Here is a 10,300-nt window from a genome sequence, read left to right on the forward strand (position 1 = left end):
TCTCTCTCTCTCTCTCTCTCTCTCTCTCTCTCTCTCTCTCTCTCTCACACACACACACAGATCCTTCTCCTAACTGTTCCATTCCACCCCCTTCTACTTCATGCTCTTTGTTTTTTCAATAACCACTGAGTCCAATCTGTGCTATTCATGGGTGTGGAGGACATCCACTGGAGCATGGTCAACCTACCAAGGGCTAATACTCCTAAAGAAAACTGACTCTCTCTCTCTCTCTCTCCCCCAGAGGCCAGAGACTCACTATGTTCTCAGTTATGGGTGGAGTCTTTTGAACGCCTTTCCTCTCCATGCTAGAATGGTGGCTGGCTTGATCTCGCACAGGCAGCCCAGGCTGCTGCAAGTTTTGTAAACGTAGAGGTCTCATCATGTCTAAACAAGACACCGTTTTGCTCTGCTCCTCCCCAGTCTCAGGCTCATACAGTCTTCATCTCCTCTCTTCCAAGATGGTATCTGAGCCTTTGGGGATGGCTGGGTGATAAATACATGCCGTTTATGGCTGATCGCTTCACTGACATGTTCTAGGTTAATGGGTGATCATTTTTAAGCGGGGTTAAAATGTAACAAGTTCATCAGGAAAGAAAGATCCAGAATGAAAGTACTCCCAAGAATGCCCAGTCCCACCTCGTGGTCAGGCCTGGACCCCATACTTTTGCGATAGAAGCAGCAACAGTCCTAGGAAACCCCCCACTTGCACACAGTGAATGGCCCTGTTGAGGTCTCTTTGGAAATATGGATTTGGTGACCACATAATGATTTCTTCTTGCATATTCTTTAAAAAAAAAAAAATTAGAAAAAAACCTTGTCAGAACTAATGTTGGTTCCTAACTTGCAATCTGTTGGTTCAGACACATTCCTATAAAACTTAAAGGCACAATGACAAGATCTTCAGGCTTCATGACCTGATTCTGAGTTTGATTTCCACATAACCTGTGCTGCTATAATTAATTGGGCAGGAAGTGTTCAGCCCTAGAATTAGAGCTTCAGGTCGGCTCATATGGCCGGTCACCCTGCATGGCAATCCAGCAGCCAGCATTAATGACAGAGGAGAAAGCAGGCATACAGCCTTCGTCCCTGCCACCAGGCAGCTTGTGGTGCATACTAAACTTTCATTTATATTGATCTGTGTTACCTCCAGGCTTTTGTCGAAGAGATTGTGAAAATAAACAAAGCCCAAACTGACTCCTTTTTACAAACAATTCTGTCTTTTCTGTGTGGCCATACAAATCAAATTTTGATTTTCACTGAGGGGTGTGGCCAGTCATGACAATAAATGGAGCACAAGGTACCCTATCCATACCCCTTATTCCAGAATGAGATTTTCAGCTGGTCCTCTCCCTAGCTAGTTCCTCAAGAGTCAGAATCCTCAGCAGTTGGCAACGATAGGCTAATTATGTAGCCGGGATTTAATACTTGTAAGAAGTCTTGGGATCAAGTGATTTCAGAGATAGTTTAATTCTACACCTCAGAAACTTCATGTCAGCTTTGCTGGAATCCATAATCCTTCCACTGTGACAAAATGGTAACAGTAACTGCCGGCCCCATATTCAAACCCAATCTTACATGGGAAAGGGGCCATTCTTCCACTCCTGAGCTGCATTCTCGGGGACCGGGTACACACTTCCTGCTTGGACGTCAGGGGTCAGCTAAGGCCACATTGTACTGTGGCTCACACTTGGGAGAAGGTGAGCCTGGCTGTCTAAGATCAATTGATTCAACCCTGAACTAGAAGGTGTCTAGCAACCCAGGGTGGATGGGAGGTGAAGACATACGTGACACCCACGGGAACTCAGAGACACTTGTTATGCATACCTGGCACAAGTCCACTACTCAGGTCTCTGTCACAATCAAGGGAATTAAGCAATAGGAGCTACAGGTCTAGATCAACATGCTCTCTGTCTTTCTAAATGGTAAACTAGCAATGACAGAACATCCAGCCAGGGTTCTCCAGCCTACTTGTAGGCTGGCCAAAGTGAAGTCAGATCCAGTCGTTGCCCAGTTTTCTTTTGTGTATTCTGCCCAGGGCTTCCTGTGGTCAAACAGGCCCCTTCACTAAAGCATCCACACACAGTCTCAGTGTAGGGTGACCATTCAGGGCATTGAGACTAAGGCGTGCTCACTTGTTCTTGGCACCCTTTTGTGTCTGTGCACTACCCAGGGTATGAGCTTCTTGGTCCCTGCAGTCCACCTCATGTGCTGGCCAGACACCAGTAAATACAGGACAGCCACTAAAGTGTCACAAATACTTGAAAAGGGAAAGTAACATTGTGACCCACTGATGGTTATAACTAAATAGCAAACAAGTAGACAGTATGTGAATACTTTAATCATGATAGTCTCTGGAAAGCTGGATTAACTCTCTCTCTCTCTCTTTCTCTTTCTCTCTCTCTCTCTCTCTCTCTCTCTCTCTCTCTCTCTCGTGTGTGTGTGTGTGTGTGTGTGTGTGTGTGTGTGTGTGTGTGTTCATAGACTTTATTTTTAAGAGCTGGATTTTGTAGCAACATTGAATAGGAAGTATACATTTCCCATATATTTTATGACCTACCCACACATCACACACTGTTCAATTACTCACAATGTTTGAAAATATGGATAATTTTAGTATAATACATGTTTTGGGGGCTTTTTAAGTGAACAGAATGGCTTCCATTCCATTTAGAATACCCCTCAAGCCATTTAATTTCTACCAAGTCAAGATTCAATGTTACTGCTACTTAAACAATTATTAAGTAGTAACAGAAATTCTTCTTCCCAAACAATAATTATTTGATAGCTGTGAATTCAACTGATATTTACAACTCTTTTTTTTTCATAGAATTGTTTAAATGACAGGTTTTATACCTGAATGACTTGCCTTTCGTAAAATAGATTTTGCAATTCCATTATGTGTATAGGTGGTGATATAAAAAGCATATTTGTTTATACATTTGTATTTGTGTGATGTGTGCTATTTATATGTTCATGGGAGGGTACCTGAGTGCATGTGGGGAGGTCAAAGGGCAGCCTCTACTGTCAGGCTTCACCTTTCTGCCTTATTTGAGACAGGGTGTCTTTGATATATAAGCTAGGCTACCTGACCTTCAAGTGTCTGTGTCCTGCTTTGAGGTGGGGTCTGGGGATCTGTCTTGAGTGACAACACTGAGCCATCTTTCCAGCCATCTCTATCCTTTTACCGTACCCTGGATCTACTCCCCCCACACATGAGAAATGCCTTTCCAAGCAACTCGGACACACTGTCAGCCTCACCCCATATGGGAAGCCCTCTCTTAGGGTATCGGTCTGAACCCTAGGAAGATAATAATAATGTGAATGACACATTCTCATTCATTCCTAACATACGTGTCTGTGGCCTGAAGACTAGTGGGGTAGAGCTGTGTGTGCAAGCAGGAATTGGATCCTACCCAATAGTGAAGGTGTCACTGTGACGCTCACTGTTCCCAGAGGCCTGGCACAATAAACATCAGGAGGTCCGGGCACTCCTGGACTACCCCAACTTGCTTACCTTGGTGATGACAGTTGTTGACTTCTCTGCGGCTTTGCAACACAGCTGCATAGCACATTTACCAAATGTGAGAATGAGACAGACAGAGAGACAGAGAGAGAAGCTAGAGAGAGACAGAGAGAGGAAGAGGAGAGGGAGAGAGAGCATTGTGTACATGTGTGCATGTGAGCCCATATGGAGGACAGAGTTAGGAGTCTGTCGGGAGTCATCATTAATTGCTTTCGACTTATTTTATTTTTAGATAGTCTCTCACTGAAGCCAAAGTTCACAGACTAGGCTAGACTGACTGGCCAGCAAGCCTAGGGATCCCCCTGTCTCCTGTATTGGGATTCACAGGTCTAAATGACTATAAACATATTTTTTATATGGTTTCTGGGGGATAGAACTCAGGTACTCATATTTGTACAGCAGACCTGTTTCTGACTACACTATCTTCCCGGGCCTTTCATTATTTTAGAGATACAAACAGCCAGATTCCAGTCTTGCCTCCATCTCCCTTCCAAAAACGCTATCTATCCACCCACAGCATGAAGACATGCCACACCCTTTCCTGGGGAAGCACAGCACATGTGGGCTCACCAAGAAGCCACTGGAAGATGGTCAGTATCAAAGTCCCTGCATGTACCACACTGCATTGCCTGGGTCCATGCCCTCTGGGCCAGCCTCGAAATCTAGCTGCTAAAAGCAAGATGACTGCAGATTCCTATAGGAAGGCCTCTCCTTTATCAAAGCACTCCTCCCACTGTCCAGCCAGGGGTGCCAAACAGTCTCCATAAATGCCACCTAGGAAAGCAGGCTTCCAAGTTCTCCCCATTCTCCCGCTAACTGCTTTCTCTTTCCTCTTCTGCTCACAACCTGTTGGGAATGGATGTGGAGCAGCTGCGTGCTGCGGACCAGGGGAGGTTTGCCAACCCAGGCAAACCATGGTGGGCTTCTACAGTGTGGTTTTTAGAGTAGCCACGCTTCATTCTTACCTTCTCAACTCTCCCTGGGCTTCACTGGGCAGGTGAAAGCAGCCACTGTGGACAACACTCCAGTAAAAGCCTGGCTGAAGGTGAAGATGTCCTGCTACGGTAGGAAGTATCATGTGAAGAGAGTTGTAGCATTGATCCCCTGTGTTCTCCAGAGTCTCACCACTTTTCTTAGAAATGTACAGTTATGTTGTCATGTGACTTTAGAAAGTCTCTAGCACCTTAAAGGCTGTCAGCGTCTGGTTTCTTTCTGCCTCGTAAATAAAATTTACTGCCACGTGCCACACACTGGTGACAAAGTGGAAAGGCTGGGTAGTTGTAGCAATAAGCCATGTGGCTCCTGGGATGAGAACGTCTGCTGGGCCTGTGCAGGAAAGACTTGCTGACTCTCTGTCTAACTTCAAAGTGGCATGGAGGACACCGATGTATGTGTCATCAATCCTGTGGCTTTGCATGCATTCTTCCATCACTTCTTTCTTCAGAACACCCTTAATACATTATCTATGCATGTGGCACATGGTTATGTGCAGAAGGGAATGTGGTATAGTGAAAGGACTCTTAGTCTTCTATCCTAGTGTACACATATTAGAAAATGAACCATGTTCTTTACACACACATGTGTGCATACATGCACAAAAGCCATCACACCATACAAGATACAAACACCACATGACATACACCACATACACATACACACACATATAAGCATCATGCCACATAGATATGCACACAACACATGCTATATACCATATATCACAAATACATATACACAAACTGCACATACATAAACACACCACACATATGGCATATACAGACAGACACACATACACATCACATACACAAATGACACATGACACACACGACACATACCATATACCACAAATACACATCCACACATATCACACACATTATATACATATACCATATACAGACACACACACATGACACACAACACACACATACCCGCCTTTTATAAAGTTCAAGATAAAAATCCCAGTGACCTAACCTGGACCCTTATCTCTTGTATTTGTGCTTCTGTTATTCTCCATTTACTTGTTTTATTCTGCCCATGTAACTCATAGGCCACACACTTTATCTTACACTAGCAGACCCTCACTATTTGAACGTATACTTGGCTTACCACAGGCACTCAATAAACAGGTTAATTTTGAAGTCATACTGTACAATCTCTATGCAATAAAAATTCGCAGAGAGATAAGAACATTGCATGAGGATTGCCCTAGTGTACACTGTGAAACAGATGGAATGCTGTGGGGTAGACAGCATAAGATCAGGGCAGTGACCTCGAAGTCTGAGGCACAAGGATCCCTTCCCAGGAAGTCAGCTCGGGATCATAGATCACCCCAAGTCTCTAGCAGTGAGGGTTAAGAGACACAGTTACTGGACGACATCTGACAATAGGCTAAAAGTGAAGCAGATCTAAACTTGAAGGAAGTGTCAACCCATAGGGTCAGCCTGGAGACAGCAGAGACGATAATAGTCTGATGGTGATCTTGCATCTACAATAGACTCTGCAACAGGCAGATAGACAACCACACTAGATGTACACTTTGTCAAGCCATGCTCAGCAGTATACCCAGCCTGCATGAGGCTGCAGGACGCTAAGAGAAAATACCATCTCTGGAGACTCTGCACTGCAAGAAGTCATGGGAGTGGACCTGAAGTGACAGAATGGGAGAGCTGGAGAGTTAGGGAACAATACACATTGTCAGAGACAGAGGAGGGAAGGGCGTCGGCTACGGCTCTATACAAATGACAGTGTGTAGACTCTAGATCGGGGACCAGGCTGCTCATTGACTGTGTTGATGATCAAGCAGTCCCACACATGTGAAGACATAGAACTGCATGCACGTGTCAGTATCACACAAATACACACATAACTTGGAGACTCTGAATGAGGAACATTGCTTACTACTGAGCCAATCTCCTGCTTGTGATTTTAAAGGCCAGAGTCATTGCAAGATGTTGCCTCTGGGGTAGAGCTGAATAATGAGCATGTGTAAAGAGTTGTAAAAATTTGTGTTTGCCATTGCCTACAATCTGCAAGTATCTCAGAATAAAGCTTACTGAAGAGGCAGTCACCAGGGCATCTTTCCCTCTGGGGAGGGACGATCCTGGAGCACTCTTGGGATAATCTCCTGTGCTCTGTGAATGAAGCATCACCTGCCTCGATGTCTTGTAAATATCTCCAGCAGGATGCTAATTTCCCCAACGTTTCTGCTCTTGGCTCCTGCCTGGGGAGCTCTCCAAGAAAGCAAGGTGAGTGAAGGAGAGTGACACAAGCCATTGAGGGTGCCATCTTTGACTTTTTTTTTCTTGCAGGTTAATCTCTCAACTAGTGTAGGACCTGAGGCTCAACTGAGATAATGTGATGGGAAGATACCCAGTTTGAGCTAAATGCTGCAGACTCTCACCTGTCTAGCCAGAAACACTCCTAAAATACTAGAGCTGGGGACCATGTGTCGCTTGTACTGAGAAAGCCCCTCTAATTTTGACTTCTTCCAGCAAAGAAGTTTCCATCCACTCCTCGATTTTCAAAGGCAAAGGTGGTGTTTCAAGTGGAAAAGCCCAACGAAACACGCTTAGCCTTTAAACACTAGAGTCTGCATTTAAGTTGGAAATCCTAGCTGTTAGGTTGGCCATGCCTCAAGATCACATGTCCCTGAGTGGACAACAGGAAGAGAAAGAAAAGCCAGGCCTCTCGCCCCTGGCAATGAGACTGCTCATGTCACTGAGAAGAGCAAACTGTGAACAGAGGCTTACTCAGTGCCATGCAGCTCAACATGCTCCCTCAGCCTCTGTTAGCTACAGTTCTTCAGGAGAGAATTCCTATTTATGAGGACCTGTACCCAGCAGGAGACAAGATGTCACTCCTGTTAGATTGCTGCTTCTCAGGAGGATGGAAAGGATAGGACAGAAGCAAACATACTAAAAGTCTATTAGAGCCCCTTAGGAAGCCCACCATTACACCTGAGCACCAGAAGTCCACCCTTAGACGACTACGCAGGCGCCAGCAAGTACAGTCATCACAGGATGGGTAGAAACAGCCCCAAAGCCAACCATGGTGGATCAAAGTGTTTACAACTATATTTTAGAATAGCAACAACAGTGCACACACTATTCAAACTTCAACAGTAGTCCTAAACCCATGAACATACTAGCAAAATGCATCATATGCATGTATGAAATCCTCAAACAAACAAAAAACCTATTCAACTCACACAAAAAGGTAACTGTAATAGAGTAAGATTTAAAAGGTAGCTTACAAATGGTAGCCATGCTACAACATTACAGGTGCTATCTACGCTGCAATAATACAATATTACAGACAGTGACTATGCTGCAGTATCATAAACAATGGCTATGCTGCAGTATTACAAATGGTAACCAGGCTATGATGCTACAGTATTACTCTCTCGAAACTGAACACACAGATGAGTGTGGCAGAAGGCTGCTTACCAGCTCACAGGGATGGATGTGCTAGTCTGTGCGAAGACTCCATTTTTGTTGGCATTTTCTCAGTTTCCCTTTTGCAAATCCTAACTTTAAAAGGATGACATATTTTAAGTTATATTTTATTATTCATAAAAATTACAGATAGTTATATATTTGTATATAATTATAGACTATGTGTTTATAATATAATCTTCATAATAAACATGTACCTACTATTCATGTGCTGTGCCTTTATGTAATAGAAAGATATATATGTCATAAACATTTGTATTAGTCAGGGTTCTCTAGAGAAGAGGACCATTGTGTGTGTGTGTGTGTGTGTATGTGTGTGTGCATGTGTGTGTGTGTGTATATGTGTGTATATGTGTGTGTGAATGTGTATGTGTGCATATGTGTGTATATGTGTGTGTGTGTGTGTGTGTGTGTGTGTGTGTGTACATTTGGATTTATTGGACTGGTTTACACAATTGGAAGCTTAACATTTCCACAGTGGCTGTCCACACAGTGGATCCAGAAAACCCAGTAGCTGTTCAGTCCAAGCTAGAAGCCTCAGAGTAAGGCAGTCTGATGGTATCATTCTAATCCAAGACTATGGGCCTGGAAGCTCTCTGGAGAGAGGCAAGTGTGGCTTTGCATCAAAAGCTGGAATCTAATGTCCCCAGGTAAAACCAGCTGCAATGACCTACCAGCTAGGGAAAAGTGGGGCACACATACACTAGTAAAATTCCTTCTCTCCCCCTTTATTCCATTCTGGCCATCAGCCTTTTGGACAGTTTGGCCAAATTCAGACTGGTCTCTGTCCCTTAACTGCTGTCTTCTAATTGCCTCTGGAAAGTTCCTCACAGACACACCCCGAGGTGTGCATTCCCAGTCTCCTGTGCATCTCCTGTGTCTCAGCCTGTCAAGAAAGCCATCACAACCTTCAAAGCAAGTGTGTTTAAGTCCTGGCTTCCCTGTACTCAGCAAGAGACAGTGGGAAGGGGTCAGCTCACATGTTCACAGTCACCTACCTGGGTCTCTGGTCAATGAGCAGATCTCAGGAATATTATTCATGAGAATCAGCTTTAGAGGCACTGAGCAGATCCAATAGATCAGATGAACACAGGATTCAATGACCCCAAGGAAAGCAAAGAAGAAAGCAGGCTCTCTGTGTCTGCCATAGACCCTTGTAGCAGCTGAGCTATAGAACTGGAATAACCCCTTAGCTAATAATGGCATAGAAAACTGCCCAACCTTTTATCCTGCACATAGAGCTGGCTTGTTCTCCTTCTAGAATCAGAGAATGAGGGTGTTCTGAGAATGATAAGAATAGACAGCAGGGGTCTCTTGACAAGAGTTTACTCTACAGGGAAATGGAACAATCCAGTCCTCAAATGTAAAATCCAGAGGGCCCAAGATCCCAGGCAGTTGGTTGCTGAAGCCTGGGCCATCTCTAACCCTCTCATGTTCGCTCCAAACTCAATGGACTCAGGACTTTCTACTAAGTGTTGGGCACTCAAGAAGAAACGCAATGTTCCTAAGACAAACAGTTCTTCCAAGTGTCCAAAGTGAACCCAGGAGGAGAGATGAGACTGAGCTACAATCTTGGCATGGGGCTTGCTGGGAAGGGGATGCAGAGCAAAGTAGCAGAGCAGGATGCTTCCCATCCAAGCCATCTGGTCCTGCTCTCATCTGAGCTCTTCCCCTTGATAAACAACATCCTCAGGCAAGGGAATCAGCTTCCCTGGCCTCTGGTTTCTCATCTAGGAGGGACACAATCCTTTGCTCACATGGGCTTCTGTCTCCATGACATTTCAGCCTGGGTAGGCATTTCCCTCAAAGTATGGGGCAGAATCCAGCCTTCCTGCCTCAAGTTGTTTCTGTCAGGAGGAAAAGGAAAGTGACAGACACACAGGATATAAGGGACCCATTTGCTGACTCTGAGTAACAACTGCTTGGACTTGCTGACCACAGTCAAGGACCTCTCAGAACTGGGAAGACAAATGCAAACTGAGGGATGAGACTGAGGCTCTCAGCAGCCACTCAGGAGAACTCAAATTCAGACCACAGGCTAACTGATCACACTTCAATAAGCTTGTTAGACTAACAATAACTCTAACAATCATTCCTGTTATAACAGTGACTAGCATAGAAACCAACACCATTGCAGCTAATGCTGGGAACCCCCATACATCATCCTTGTCTGTGGGTTAATTGAGTAATGGGAAGTGCTAGGCACTTGGTCCAATTAAGAGGGGCAAGTGGTTGGGACGGGGGTGACACACAACTTTAATCCCAGCACTTGGGAGGCAGAGACAGGCCAGATCTCTGAATTCAGAGCCAGTCTGTTCTACAGAGC

General features: G+C 44.7%; 1 protein-coding gene across 1 annotated transcript in view; it reads right to left on the reverse strand.

Annotated features, from left to right (window-relative positions):
• Pde10a (phosphodiesterase 10A) overlaps nucleotides 1–10,300 on the reverse strand; it is a 459,546-nt gene that overhangs the window by 403,162 nt on the left and 46,084 nt on the right. The window lies entirely within an intron of this gene.

Source organism: Mastomys coucha, unplaced genomic scaffold, assembly GCF_008632895.1.
Source record: "Mastomys coucha isolate ucsf_1 unplaced genomic scaffold, UCSF_Mcou_1 pScaffold5, whole genome shotgun sequence".
Classification (NCBI taxonomy): Eukaryota; Metazoa; Chordata; class Mammalia; order Rodentia; family Muridae; genus Mastomys; species Mastomys coucha.